The 15,304-nt window shown below is 47.7% G+C and overlaps 2 long non-coding RNA genes across 2 annotated transcripts in view; one reads left to right on the top strand and one right to left on the bottom strand.

Annotated features, from left to right (window-relative positions):
* Window positions 1-10,611, bottom strand: part of LOC108588990 (uncharacterized) — a 90,909-nt gene extending 80,298 nt beyond the window's left edge. Inside the window, exons 1-2 of the long non-coding RNA XR_004730318.3 lie at window positions 10,452-10,611; window positions 8,394-8,537 (exon numbers count right to left, since the gene is read on the bottom strand). This is a non-coding gene — a long non-coding RNA (uncharacterized LOC108588990). The remainder of the gene's footprint in view (window positions 1-8,393; window positions 8,538-10,451) is intronic.
* A 324-nt stretch (window positions 10,612-10,935) lies between these two features.
* Window positions 10,936-13,549, top strand: LOC144579539 (uncharacterized). The gene is made up of 2 exons (XR_013527350.1): window positions 10,936-12,332; window positions 12,731-13,549. It is a non-coding gene; the product is annotated as an uncharacterized LOC144579539 (long non-coding RNA).
* The last annotated feature ends 1,755 nt before the right edge of the window (window positions 13,550-15,304 follow it).

Genomic DNA, 15,304 nt, shown 5'->3' with positions numbered 1-15,304 from the left:
GTGTCAACTGTAGCTGCAAAATAAAGGTGCTTTTGCTGCTTACCTATAATACCCACTTTCAGATCCTGCTTTTGGAGAACCCCAAAGCATTAGGAGGAAAAGAGAAGAGGCAATGAAAGAGAATCAAAAGGGCCTACTTCCCAGCATGCAGGGCAGTTCTGAGCTAGAGAGGGGAAATGCTTTGAATTGAACATAAAAACAAAATTTCAAGCTAGACTAACTGGGCCAACCATTTTAACACCACCTGTGGGATCTGCCTAATATGACATGAAGGAGCAGGAAAGGAAGAGCCAACAGCATTTGTGTGAAGACTTATAGAAAAAAATAATCATTTTGTCTTCTAGTCCACCAAATACATGATTGTTCAAAAAATTATGAGAGTTTCACCCTAGACACAGAATCCAACTTTTCTCGAAGACAGTTATTATGGAGGAGCAGAGACCCATTTGACTGTCCTATGCTTTTCCTATGATTTCTTTTTGGCTGCAGGCATGCCAGCCTGCACATGTGTCCTTGGGTGGCTGGTTATACGTTCTAGATCTTCAGTAAATGATCTGTCTCAAAGCACTTGTGACTCAAAGTTTCAACCCTAATGCAAAAAGTCATAGAAAGCATAAACTCCTTTTAAAAAATCTGAATCTGTAGGTAAGTAGGGCAGTAGGGAAGGGAACACTTGGCATAGCAAAATGGAAATAAGAAACCATGCAATTTGACCGGGCACAATAGCTCACACCTGTAATCCCAGCACTTTGGGAGGCCGAGGCAGGTGGATCAGTTGAGGTCAAGGAGTTCAAGACCAGCCTTGCCAATATGTTGAAACCCCGCCTCTACTAAAAATACAGAAATTAGCATGGTGTGGTGGCAGGCACCTGTAATCTCAGCTTCTCAGGAAGCTGAGGTGGGAGAATCGCTTGAACTTGGGAAGTAAGTTGCAGTAAGCCGAGATCACGCCATTGCACTCCAACCTGGGCATCGCAGCGAGACTCCATCTCAAAATAAAAACCAAAACCAAAATCAAAACAACAACAACAAAGTCATACAATTTAATCAGCTTTTAATGTTTTCTCCTCTCTTGAGTAGTACAAACTCAGTGACTCTCCTCATGTATCATATGCTAGAGACGAAATGTCCAATTGTTTTTGCTGGAAACTTGACAAGAGCCTGTTTCTTTAATCTTTCTAATGAGTTTTTGAAGGAATCCTGCTTAATAAATTCTCCTTTTGTAAAACAATTCTACTGGCTACAAACGCGAATGCTGAGGGAAGCACTATTACATCACCCAGTTTTCTTGTCCTTAAAACACTGAAACTTTTTATTTGTTTATGTGCTACTATGGCTTCATCCACTGAAATTTAAGCTTAAAAAGAACAGAGACTTTTTCTAGTTTGTTCAACTTATTGTGCTCAGCATCTGAAACTTTTTAAAAGCTGGATTAGGGGTCTCCCTTAGAGACTCAGTTTTAGAAAGAGATTTTCCCTGTGACAGACACACAGTAGTAGCCCAACTTATTTTACGTATTTTTTTTTTAGTACATGATCTCTCATAAAATGTAATAAGTGATGAATGTCATGTGAGCCATGCCCAGAAGCAAACGGCTTCGTGTTGATTAATTATAGACAGAAGTGGCCAGGCATGGTGACTCATGCCTGTAATCCCAGCACTTTGGGAGGCCGAGGTGGGTGGATCATGAAGTCAGGAGTTCAAGACCAGCCTGGCCAAAATGGTGAAACCCCATCTCTACTAAAACAAAACAAAACAAAAATTAGCAGAGTGTGGTGTTGGGCACCTGTAATCCCAGCTACTTGGGAGACTGAGGCAGAGACTGCTTGAACCCAGGAGGCAAAGGTTGCAGTGAGCCGAGACATGCCATTGCACTCCAGCCTGGGTGACAGAGCAAGACTCCTGCTCAAAAAAAAAAAAAAAAGATATTAGGCAGAAGCCTAATGAAGGGGGCAGCATTTGAGAGAGAGATTTTTAAGGAATGAGTATGATTTGGGGTGGAAATAAAGGGACAAGATGTGACCAGTATATACTGTAGTGATCAGGAGCTACACAGACTGGTAAAGCTATTTTATTTTCATCCTAATATGTCCTTCATGCTTGTCCCTTCGTTTATTTTCATTTATTACTTTGTTTTATAAATGTGTTCTGGGCATTCTTTTGCTATATTTCATCCACGTGCTAGAAAAGACTACAAAGATCCTTAAGCTGTATACTCCTTTATGCTGCTTCCAGGCAGTGAGGAGCAGATCAAGATACTTTCAACAAAACTTGTCTGCAGTAATTTCTACAATAGAGCCTTGAAAAAAATACTGGAATAAGGGCATAAACACAGTGCAAGGGGAACGCAGTTGAGGAATGGCCACCTTTGCTGTGGAGATGGGAAAGTCTCTTCCCAGAGCTGAGTCTCTAAGGGAGATCTCTAATTTAGCCTTTAAAAAAAAGGGATTCAACCGTTTTCCCAGCAGAGGAAACAGCACATTTCCACTCAAAGGTGTGGAGAAGTCAGAGTGTTTGCAGGTAGTTTGAGGTGTTTAAGAGACATTTCTGGGATAGCAGTGCTTGACTGTGATTAATTGGGTGTTAGAATTAGGGAAAGTGGAAGTTTATGGAACTCTTGAAGATACTGAGATTGAGAAGCTGATGAGCCCATTAAATGAGACGTTTTCAAGCAAAAAGTCTTACATTTTAGTGAAATGCAAAGCTGGAATCCTCTGATGGTTTTAGTGATCTTCTGAGTTGCAACCCTTCAGTAAGCCATTCTATGACTCTCTTGTGCTTCTGAGATAATAACCATGATTATATTAATTCTAGTATTACATAAATAGCTCTTCCTCTAGCAGTGAAATGAGTTATTTTCTACAACTCAGTAACATTCCCTGTTAGTTTCAGCTCCCTCCAGCCCCTCAATTCTGGTATTTCTTCCCTCAGTTCTGGTATTTCTCGCCTCTCCTAATAACATTGGTTTTTCTGCCTTAAAGGCTTTTCATCTGATTTTTACAAATGTTATATGCATACTATTTATTTTTTTCACTCATTTATTCATTCATTCATTCATTTATTCATTTGCTCTTTCAAAGATATTAATGAAAGAACTGCTAAGCCTTGGGGAAACACAGAACAATAAAACAAGTTCAGTCACACTTCCAGGGCCTCCAGGGTCCATGGGAGACAAATATGGAAATGTTGAGACCCACCCTTAAGTTGTATAGGGAAGAGGCTATGATGGAGCAGAATGAAATCCCTGATTCTACCAGGGTAGGGTCCGGGGAGCGGTGATCAGGCAGGGCTTCCCAGAGAAGGCAATGCTTCCGCCAGATCTCTGAGAAGCATGGGCCTTCACAAGGCAGAATCTGTGGAGAAAGCATTCTGGGAAGAGGTAGCAGCAGCGACAAAGTCACAGAAATCCAAATGCTTGAGTCACCAGGGAAATCCAGAGCAGTTTCTAATGAGTTTTTCCTTAGCATGCATTCTATCACCTCTGCTTGCCTCACTAGCTTCCTCTCATGCCCCTCTCCCCTCACTATAAACAACCTCTCCATCCCCTAGCTGAAAACACTGACAGCTGTGGAAGCCTTCACACCATCACCAACACATAGATATTGTGGGCATACCTGGGAATCCACCCAGCCATACGGAGTTGAGGAGCCAAAGGACCATTGCTAGGTGGTTCCCACTATCTGAACACAGGGAGGCAGTGTCCACCCACCAAAGAGAAAGGCTAATTCACAAACCTGGTTTCCAGCATTTTCCTGGGAGATCAGGCTCTAATTATCCTGTATGGGATGTCTTGTAGCATCTCAGAATTTTAATGAGGGAGTGGGAAAGCAGATGACCTTCGCATGTGACAAATAAAAAAATCTAGTTTTGTTTGTGGAGAAAGAACCTATCTGTTTTTCTGCACCAGGACCTTGAATCACCAGAGTCTGTCTGTCTGTCTCTGTCTCTGTCTCTGTCTCTCTCTCTCTCCCCGCACCCACCCGCCTTGAATTACCGGTCTGTCTCTCTCTGTCTTGTGCACATGCACACACACACACACACACACACACACACACACACAGTTTAGACTCTGTTTTTCTAGCTTCTATCTTGCCTGTCAAACTTCAGAGATACATTTTTTAAGCTTTATGTTTTGGACCCATATTATATTATTACCCTACAATAATGAACCATCACTAGCAAAGGGTGGACAAGAACTTGGCCAATTCCTGCTAATGCCTTGCTTTCCAGAAACTTTTCCCTCCCATCCATGCTAACTTTTAGGTGCTGTCTTTTTCACTATGTCCTTTGGTTCTTCCTTAAGACAGCCATGGCTGGGCGCAGTAGCTCTTGCCTGTAATCTCAACACTTTGGGAGGCTGAGGCAGGTGGAACACTTGAGGTCAAGAGTTCAAAGCCAGACTGAGCAATATAATGAAACCCCATCTCTACTAAAAATAGAAAAATTAGCTGGGAGTGGTGGTACATGTCTGTAATCCCGGGTATTTGGGAGGCTGAGACAGAAGAATTGCTTGAACCTGGAAGGCAAAGGCTGCAGTTAGCCAAGCTCCCACCATTGTGCTTCCAACCTGGGCAATAGAGCAAAACTGCATCTAAAAAAAAAAAAAAAAAAAAAAAAGACAGCCATTTTCAGAGAAATCAGCAGGTCTCTGGCTCTTGGGCTTAACCAGATTTGAGGGATTGATGTAAACACTGTAGAACTTCATGGGGTTTCCAGGTATCAGTTGCCATCTCTGAAAATGAAGACCTTGAAGAAGACAAGGCGAATGAGGAAAAAATATGAAGAATGGCATTATGCCTTATTGGGCAGCTACTGCCTATCTGCACTGTCCTAGACAGTAAACTTCAGGTTATTTAGACCTTTGGTGACCAAAGGCTGGCCTTTCCCAGGTCCTCCGAGCCTCCCATCTCAGCCCCTGACATGGCTGTCACCGGCAGCCTCCTGCTGGCTGCTCAGGCCTCTGGCTGCCACTGGCCCACCCACCCACCCACCAGCTCTGAAAATCCCTCCATGAGCCCTGAAGACAGACCAGCATGGGTGCGTGTGTGGCTGGCCCACCCTCAGCACCATTTCCTCTTTTGCAGGGGACTATGGCAGGTTATTTCGTCCTCAGACACCTTTCCAAAGGCAGCAATGTTGTAAGACCAAGGAAATGAAGTGCCAGCCTTTATTGGCCTGGCATAAAACATAATTTTAGGTCTTCTTGAAATAAAATGAATGCAATTAATGGCTTCAGGATCCCTTTAAGAAGGCCACACTGGCCTATGGTTTCATGCCTGAGAAAGTACATTTCTCATGTGGAACAATAACGTGGCCATAATGTCTACCGCAGACACTGAGGTCAAGGAGACATGCCACTCTTGCTGAACGTGGCAGAGACTCTGCTCACAGATAGAAACAGTGGATCACATTCACCTGTCACTTTCTGAGGTCACTTTCTAAAGCCCTTAACAGATTGTATTCACCTGTCACTTTCTAAAGTTTGCAGTGGGGAGAGTATCTCTTTCTCTGTTCCAATGTCCCAGCGCTTCATGTCAAAGCAGACCTAAGCTCCTAATGTAGTAACAATTGTTACATTTCTCAGCACAGCAGCCAGAATTTTTTTTTTTTTGAGATGGAGTTTTCATCAAATTAAGAAAATTTTCTGCCATTATTGTTTCAAATCCCCCCTTCTCTATTAAAGATTCCAACTGCATATATATGCAACCACCTGATGTTCTCAATTTAGTGACTGAAGAACTTTTAAATATGTTTAATATGTTTTGCTTTTGTGTGAGTTGTTATTGTTGTTCTTGTTCTTGAAGCAAAGTCTGGAGTGCAGTGACGCCATCATGGCTGACTGTAGCCTGAAACTCCTGGGCTCACGTGATGCTCTCACCTCAGCCTCTGAGTAGCTGGGACTACAGGAGCATGCACCACACTCATCTGGATTTTAATATCTATTTTTGTTCAGCTGGAGTCTCACTAGGTTGCCCAGGCTGGTCTTGAACTCCTGGGCTCAAGCTCTCTGCCCATAAGAGCTAAACTATATGAATCTCAGAAAAAAAAAGAGCATAAATCTTCATGAGCTTGGATTTGCCTATAAATTCTTAGATATGTAACCAAAAGCATAAGTATAAAAAAAGAATTAGGATTTAATCAAATTTAAAATACTTTTTGTGTCAAAGAATACAATCAAGAAGATTACAACCCACAGAATTGGAGAGAATATTTGTGACTCCCGTATATGATCAAGACTATTAGCCAGAGTAGAGAAAGAATACTGACAAATTAATGATAAAATCTCAAATAGATTTAAGAAATGAAAAAAGAATTTGCATAGCTATTGCTCCAAACAAGATGCACAAATTGGCAATGAACACATGGAAACATATTTAAAATCATGAGTTATTAGGGGAATTTCAGTCAAACCACTGAGCTACCACTTCACACCCACCAGTAGGACTGTAATTAAGTAACAAAGCAGTGTTAGCAACAATGTGGGGAAACTGAGACCTTCCTACATTGCTTGTGTGAATATAAAAAAGAAAAGATTTGGCAGTTCTTTTAACAGTAACAAACGGAATTACTGTAGGGCCTAGCACTTCCACTCCTAGGTATACATCCAGAAGAAATAAAAAATATGTTCACACAAAAACTTGAATATGGTGTTCACAGCAGCACTACTTATAGTTTAAAAAAAAAAACCCATCTGTCCACCAACTGATAAATGAAAAACATAACCAATTATATGCACACAATGGATGTTATTCAGCCATAAACAAGCGAGGTATGGATACATGCCACAACATGGAGGCACCTGAATACCTTCTGCTTACTGAAAGAAGTCAGAGGCCGGGCGCGGTGGCCAAGCCTGTAATCCCAGCACTTTGGGAGGCCGAGGCGGGTGGATCACGAGGTCAAGAGATCGAGACCATCCTGGTCAACATGGTGAAACCCCGTCTCTACTTAAAATACAAAAAATTAGCTGGGCATGGTGGCGCGTGCCTGTAATCCCAGCTACTCAGGAGGCTGAGGCAGGAGAATTGCCTGAACCCAGGAGGCGGAGGTTGCAGTGAGCCGAGATCACGCCATTGCACTCCAGCCTGGGTAACAAGAACAACACTCCGTCTCAAAAAAAAAAAAAGTCAGACACAAAAGGCAGCCGATTTGATGACCTGATGTGTATGAAATGTCCAGAATAGAAAAATCCATAGACAGCAGACTGGAGATTGGTAGGGTGAGTGGAGAATGAAGTTGGCTGATACAGGTAAGGGGTTTCTTTTCAAGGTGATGAAAATGAACTGAAGTTAGGTAGTCCAGGTAATAGCAAAACCAGAATATGCTAAAATCCACCAAACTGTATTCTTCAAAAAGGAGAATTTATGGAATATGAATTACATATGTCAATACAAAACAATACGACTTAAAATTTTATATTTTGTCAGCTGGGCCATGTGGCTTACACCTGTAATCCCAACATTTCAGAAGGCCAAGGCAGGATAATCACTAGGTCAGGAGTTTGAAACCAGCCTGGCCAACGTAGTGAAACTGTGTCTCTACTAAAAATACACAAATTAGCTGGGCATGGTGGTGGGCACCTGTAATCCCAGCTACTCAGGAGGCTGAGGCAGGAGAATTGCTTGAACCCAGGAGGCAGTGACTGCAGTGAGCCAAGATGACGCCACTGCACTCCAGCCTGGGTGACAGTGTGAGACTCTGAGGAAAAAAAATACAACGCACTGAAAAGTAGTCTACTTTTAACTCAGTTTTGGATTGTTGTTTGTGAAGGCCCTCGCTTGGGATAACAAAAACAAAGGGAGGAGAAGGAGAAACAAGAATAGATTCAAGAAATAGAAGCAGCAGCACATGAAAATGATAAGGAGAAGACAAACCAGACTGGAAGAAAGGAAAAAGAACAAGTAAGGGAATCAGGAGGCCCATCATACCTTTTGTCCACTTCCTGATTCATGAAATTTGAAAAAGTCCAAGACTAGCTCAACAAAAAAGCAAGAAGACACATATTCACCCCTGAAACATTGTTAGTAATCACACAATGCTGCCACTCACACCTGGCTCAGGTGCAGGCAGGAGGTCGCCCTCCAGATTCTGCAGGAGAAACAGCGAAGACTCCTCCTTGTCCTGGCTGCGACTCCACCGCTGCCACAGAGTCCCACGGTACAGCACCTGCAGCTTCTTACCCATCCTACCCCAGCTGCATGGGCTGACCCCCTGCAGTGCTCCTACCCACCTCCCTAGCCCCCAGACTTACTGCTGCTGCCACCACTACCACCGATGCCAACCACTACTGCTGCTGCTGCCCTCGACACACTGGCCCATCCTACAAGATTCCTACCACCTGGCCACCACCACAGCCCTGCCCCTGTCCCCGTGGCAGCCAGCCACCTTCCTACCTTGCTGGAGCTCTGCAGTCTCCATCATTGCCACCAGCCGCAATGAGGCAAGCCATGGGGCCACAGGCTCCAGCCTCCAGCATATAGCAGATGGCTCTTCTTTCTCCTGGCATGGAGCAGCTGGGTGGGCAAAGCCAGAAAAGCCTAAAACAGGATGCAGAGAGTGGTAACATTAGAACCCCACCTTGTCATGCTGGCCACTGGGTGGCAGGGGCCGGTTTCAGCAAAAGCACTCACACCCACCCTCCAAAGTTCTGCCTCTCCTTTTGGCCCAAGCTGGCCAGGAACTGGGGCCTGTAGCAGGGACTGGGGATACCACGGTGCCCAGACCTCCCACTCCACAGGAACCACTGGACCCACCTGGGCTGCACTCGGGAAGCAGGAGCAGCAGAAACTCAGCCCCAGCCAGCACTCCCCACCCAAGTGCTGGTTCTGGTTCCTGGCCTCCACCCACAGGGCCCTATCACCCCGTGGTGGCCACTATTGCGTGCCCCGGGGTCCCGAGTGGTCTCCACAACACAGAATGAGAAGGTGCGGGTCTGGGAACTAGGGTGGGTCTGGGCACCCTGCCACGCTCAGGATTCCCGCGGAAATATTGTGTGCCCCACATTCACGCAGGAGGAGATGGCCCTCTAGAGTCTGGAATCTGGGGAGAGAACCGCTCCTCTCTCGGAGACCACCACTGTCACTAACACTTCTGCTGCCCGCCGCTGCCACTGCAACCCCCAATAGAGCCCCTAACCTGTCGCTGGTATTTAGCCCCAGGATAAATCCAACATCCTGCCCCCCGACAGCCGGCAGTGTAGCACCCAATGGCAGCCCCAAACTGCCCCTGCCTCAGACACTGCAGCACCCGATGGCAGCTGCACCCCACCACCTGCTGTGGGCAGCACCCCGGGATAGTGCCCTCAACCTGCTCCCTGCTGTGGGCAGTGTAGCCACGGACAGCGTCTCCAATTAGACTCCTGCCATAGGCAGTGACACCCCAATGTGGCACCCAAACCGACCCCAACCGTGGGCAGTGCAACCCCGGATAGCGCCCCAGTCCAAGCCCTGCTGAGAGCAGTGTAGGCCTGGGTAGAGCCCTCAACCCACTCCCTGCCTCGGGCACTGCAGCCACAGTTAGCACCCAAACTCCCTCCCCACCTCAGCCAGTGCAACCACGGAGAGCACACCCAATCCACCCCTGCCGCGAGCAGGGTAGCCCCCATAGCGCACCCAACCTATCCCTGCCACGGCCAATACGCCGCAGATAGTACACCCACCCGCTCCCTGCCAGGCAGTGCAGACCCCTGATAGCACCCAATCCGCTCCTCCGCCACGGGCAGTTTATCTGGCCCCCGATAGCACCCACAACCAACCCTGCACCCCCTCTCCACAGGTAGTCCGGCCTCCGGTAGCGCTCCCAACAACCCCCCCCCGCCTCAGTGTAGCCCCCGATAATGCCCTCGACACCCCACTCCCTGCCGCGAGTAGTGTAGCACCCTATAGGAACACTAACCCATCCCCCACCACCGGCATTGCAGCCCCTGTGCCCCCAACCCCCTCCCCACTATGGGCAGTGCAGCCATGGATAGTGCCCCTACCAGCTCCCAGACGCCGGCAATGACGCCCTGGATATTACACACCCCACCCACCGTGGGCAGTGTAACACCCCAAAGTGCCCCAAATCCGCCCCTCACCGCCCGCAGTGTTGCACCCGATAGCACCCCCAACCTGTCCCCGACAAAGGCATTGCAGCACCTTGTAGCTCCAACTCCCCCCCACCGCGGCCAGTGCATCCCTGGATAGTGCCCCCAAAACACCACACTGCCACTAGCAATACAGCTTGGAATAGAGCCCCAACCCACCCCGAGCCATGACCAGTGCAACCCTGGCTAGCGCCCCCAGCCCACTCCCCTCTGTGGGCAGGGACACCCCAAGTAGTACACCCCAGCAGCCCCCCAACACGGGCAGTGACGCCCTGGATAGCCCACTGTTCACATCAGGGTGCCCCCAACCCACCCCTCACGCCACAGCCAGTGCGGCCTGGGATAGTGAACCTATCCCTCCACCAACCGTAACAGCGAGGCGAGCCATGAGACTGCAGGCTCCAGCCTCCAGCCTCCAGTGTGTGCGGTGGTGAGGGGCGGGTTGTGGGGGGCTACTCCCCCTTCTTCTCTAAGCCAGCCAGGCACGTAGTAGCTATGCTAGGCAAGCCAGAAAACTCTGGAATGGCGAGACCCGCTCGCTTAGCTTCCTTTATATAGTTCATGCAAATGAAGGGCTTGGACTACATATTCTGATTGGATGAGAGAAAACCTCTAGGTCTACTCTGATTGGTCTTTATTTTCATATTCTGATTGGATGAGAGCAAGCCTTAGGCTAACCAATCAGAACATGATAAAGTGCAATCAGGCAGGCCTATAGGTTTCTCTCATCCAATCAGAACATGAAAAACACTCCTTAGCGGGGGATGTTGTCTTGCCATGTCAGGCTCTTCTGGATTGGCCGATCTAGCTGCTCGTGCCCCGGCTTAGCCGAGAAAGAAGAGAAATCACCTGTCTCTCATGCTGGAGCCTGGCGCTTGCAGTACCGTGGCTTGCCTCTCTGTTGCGCTGTTGCGGTTGGTGACAGCAAGGGAGACTACAGGGCAGCCGAAAAGGTAAAAAAGATGACGGCATAGGTTCACTATCGCTGGCGCACTGCCTGGAGCATGGGGGACAGGTTGTGGGCCCCCTGCCGTTTGCAGTGGGCGCTATCCAGGGTGTCACTGCTGGTGCTCAGGGAGCTGGCTGGGTGTGTTATCTGGGATGCCAATGCCGGTGGAGGGGAGAGGATTGGCGACCCTATTAGGGGTATGCTTCCTGTGGCCAGGGGTGGGTTGGGACACTATCCCAAGCTGTACTACTAGCGGCAGTGGGGCATTTTGGGGGCACTATCCAGGGATGCACTCCCTGTGGTGGGGGGTGAGTTGAGGGAGCTATCAGGTGCTGCAATGCCCTCGTTGGGGACGGGTTGGGGGTACTATCCATGGCTGTGTTGCCCACAGCAAGGAACGGGGTGGGGGCACTGTCTGGGGCTGCAGTGCTGGTGGGGGGGATGGGTTAGGATCACTATAGGGTGCTACACTGCTGGCGGAGGGGAGTGTTGAGGGCGCTATGGGGGGGCTACACTGAGGCGGAGGTGGGGGGGTGTTGTTGGGAGCGCTACCAGGGGCCGGACTGCCTGTGGAGAGGGGCTGGAGGGTTGGTTGGGGGCTCTACTAGAGCCCAATACACTGCCTGAGTAGTGGGTACGGGGGGGCTGGAGGGTTGAGCCCGATACACTGCCTGGCAAGGAGCGAGTGAGTGTGCTATCCTAGGCTGTACTGGTTGTGGCAGGGACAGGTTGGGTACCCTATTGGCGGCTACCTGCACTATTTGTGGCTGCACTGCCCGAGGTGGAGAGGGAGTTTGGGGTGCTATCCGTGGCTGCACTGCTCTCGGCCAGGAGCGGGTTGTGGGCTATCTGGGGTTGCACTGCCCACTTTGGGGGGGGCAGGTTGGGTGCCATATGGGGGCATCACTGCCCACGGCGGGGGTCTGGTTGGGGGCACTATCTGTGGCTACACTGCCCACGGCGGGGTCGGGTTGCAGGCGCCATCTGGTGCTGCAGCATCTAATGCAGGGGCGGGCTGGGGCCGCCATCGGGTGCTACACTGCTGGCGGTGGGGTACGAGGTGTTGGCACTATCTCGGGGCTACACTGCCGGCAGTGTGTCAGAGGCTCTTTTGGGGGTTGTACTGCCAGCCGCGGGCAGCAGAGGTGTGACAGTGGTGTCTCAGAGAGGAGTGGTCCTCCTCTCCCCAGACTCCCTACTCTAGAGAGTCATCTCCTCCAGCAAGAGGGTACTGGGCTTGCAATGTTTCCGCGGGAATCCTGAGCAGGGCAGGGAGCCCAGACCCGTCGTGGTTCCCAGGTGCGTGCCTTCTCATTCTGTGTTGCAGAGACTGCCTGGGACCCCCGGGGCATGCAGTAGCGGACACCACGGGGTGACAGGGCCCTGTGGTGGAGGCCTCAGGAATGGGAATGGGCACTTTGGTGGGGAGGGCTGGCTAGCGCTGAGATTCTGCTGCTCCTGCTTCCCGATCATCAGCCCGGGTGGGCCCAGTGGTTCCTGTCGAGTGGGAAACCCAGGCACCATGGTGTCTCCAGTCCCCACTCTAGGCCTCAGTTCCTGGTCAGCTTGGGCCAAAAGGAGGGGCTGGACTCTGGAGGGTGGGTGTTAGTGCCCTGGCTGAAACTGGCCCCTGCCACGAAGTGGCCAGCATGACAAGGTAGGGCTCTAATGCTAACACTCTCTGCATCCTGTTCTAGGCTTTTCTGGCTTTGCCCACCAGCTGTTCGGTGCCAGGAGAAGGAAGGAGCCACCTGCCACATGCTAGAGGCTAGAGCCTGTGGCACCACGGCTCACCTCACTGCAGTTGGTGACAGCCATGGAAACTGCAGAGCGCTGGAGGAGTAGGAAGGTTGCTGGCTGCCGCCAGGGCGGGCGCAGGGCTGTGGTGGTGGCCAGATGGTAGGAGTCTTGTATGATGGGTCGCTGTGTTTAGGGTGACCACTTAGGGTGACCACCACGCCCAGTTAATTTTAGTAGAGACAGCGTTTGGCCATGTTGGCCAGGCTGGTCTCGAACTCCTGAACTCAAGTGATCCACCCACCTTGGCCTCCCAAAGTGTTGGGATTACAGGCATGAGCCATCACACCTGGCCCCACCTATGACTCCTAATCAGTCAATGTGTGTTCAGAGAGGTGAACCAAATCAATCACAGAGGTGAGTTAATTTGCCCAAACCAATTCACAGAGGTGAGTTAATTTGCCCAAATCACCACTTCCATGGAAGTAAGATTTAAGATTTGAATACTAGCACTTTAAGATGAAAACAATGAAATGGTACATTCTAAAAGCAGTCTATAATGCTGCACACCCACAAAGCCAGCTCCGGCCTCATGGAACAAGAGAGGACACAGCATACCCCAGAAAGCAATTCAGAACTGGGTGCAAGTACCTAAATGAGGACCTGGGCCAGTCCTGGACAGTGAGAAGAGGTCGCGTCCGTTCCAAAACACATTGTGGTCATCTGTTATTTATGATTGCATGTCATGTATTTGAATAAACTCAGGATCAATAACTTTAGTAAGCTGAGTACTGCCTTTTTTTCTTTTGCCTTTGTGGGTGTTTTCAAAAATATCTGATTTGCATCATAGCTCTATAAAGTAGGTAGGATAAGCATGAGAGTATTTCTAAATAGCATGCATTGAGGCCTGCCATGGTCTAAGCACTTTGCTCAATGACTTCCAGCTGTGGTCCTCCATCCCAACAGGTTGACTAAAGATCGAATATGATTTGAGATGCAAAGTGCTTCATACACAGCCTGACCTAGAGTGTTACAAAATAAAACAGAAATTATTATTTATGCCCTACCTAATTTTAAAATGAATTAAACTTACAATGATACATGAGATACTGTCAAATAATATGTTATAAATCCGGGGTGGGGGAAGAGTAAATACAAAACATAGAGTCAGGGTCAAAGTCAATATGCAAATGCTCACCATAAAGTCTTTCATATTTGTTGTGAGGGTAAGCCACAGAGTTGAATATGAATGTTCTCAGTCACTGTTAAATGAATTCCTGGCAAGTTCATTTGAAGTTATTGTTTGAATTAATAAATTGATACCTGGGCAATGAAATAAAAGCAAATCAGTTGCTCAGGAGAAATATGGTTATTCCCCATGGTGTAATAGCATAATATTCTGCGGAACATCCTTTATGTAGATAAAGCAATGATTTCTTAGACCTGTTTATGAGCATGTTACTCACCCAGGCAAATGTCCTATTCAGAGCACAAATAAGCAAGAGCTATGCAGGACGACACCGTGATGGTCAGTTGTATGGCCACAGGGCAGTGAGAGCTTCAGGATCCAAATAATTCATTCCCTCAGACTTAATTTTTTATTTTAAATGCGTGCACTTTTAGTATTTAGTTGTATTGTGTGTGATCTCAGTCCTTTAAAATTTGTTGATACTTGTTTCATGGTCAAGCATATGGTCTGTTGTGGTGAATGTCCAGGTGTGACTTACACCAGAGATGCAAGGATGGCTCAGCATACACAAATCCATAAACAGGATACATCACATAAAAAGCATTAAGGACATAAACCATATGATCATCTCAACAGATGCTGACATTTATTAAATGTTTTTTCTGAATCTCTTCGTGAAAAAAATCCTCAACAAACAAGACATAAAACATACTTCAACATAATAAAGTCCATATATGACAAGACAAACCCATAGCCAATGTTATTCTTAATTCGGAAAAGTGGAACAAGACAAGGATGCCCACTTTCACCACTCTTATAGTACTAGAAGTCCTTACCAGCGCAATCAGAAAAAAATTAAAAAATGAAAGACATCCTTTTATTGAAAACGAGGAGATCAAATTACTGCTGTTTGCTGATAATATAATCTTGTATGTAGAAAACCCTAAAACCTCCACCAAAAAATTCTTAGATTTGATAAATGAATAGGAAAGCTTTAGGATACAAAATTAAGATACAGAAATCGGTAGTGGTGCAATATTGGCTTACTGCAACCTCTGCCTGCTGGGTTCAAGTGATTCCTCTGCCTCAGCCTTGTGAGTAGCTGGGAGTACAGGCATGAGTTGCCATGCCTGCCAGGAAGGGAAGTGCCCTTCTATCCCTCATCTGCTAAGAGGACTGTCTAAAAGCTGGGCTTTAGGTGGCCTTTTCTGCCATCTCTTTCTACTACATTCTGGTTCTTTTTCAGTATGTAATTTTCAGTAATTAGTAAATTAGCTGATTGGCTAAATTAATTATTAAACTGCAAATTTAGTGATTAGTAATTTTAATAATTTCTAGTTCCTGC

Source organism: Callithrix jacchus, chromosome 1 (assembly GCF_049354715.1).
Source record: "Callithrix jacchus isolate 240 chromosome 1, calJac240_pri, whole genome shotgun sequence".
NCBI lineage: Eukaryota > Metazoa > Chordata > Mammalia > Primates > Cebidae > Callithrix > Callithrix jacchus.
Note: the sequence above shows the minus strand (reverse complement) of the source record. Positions and strands in the feature narration are given on the sequence as shown.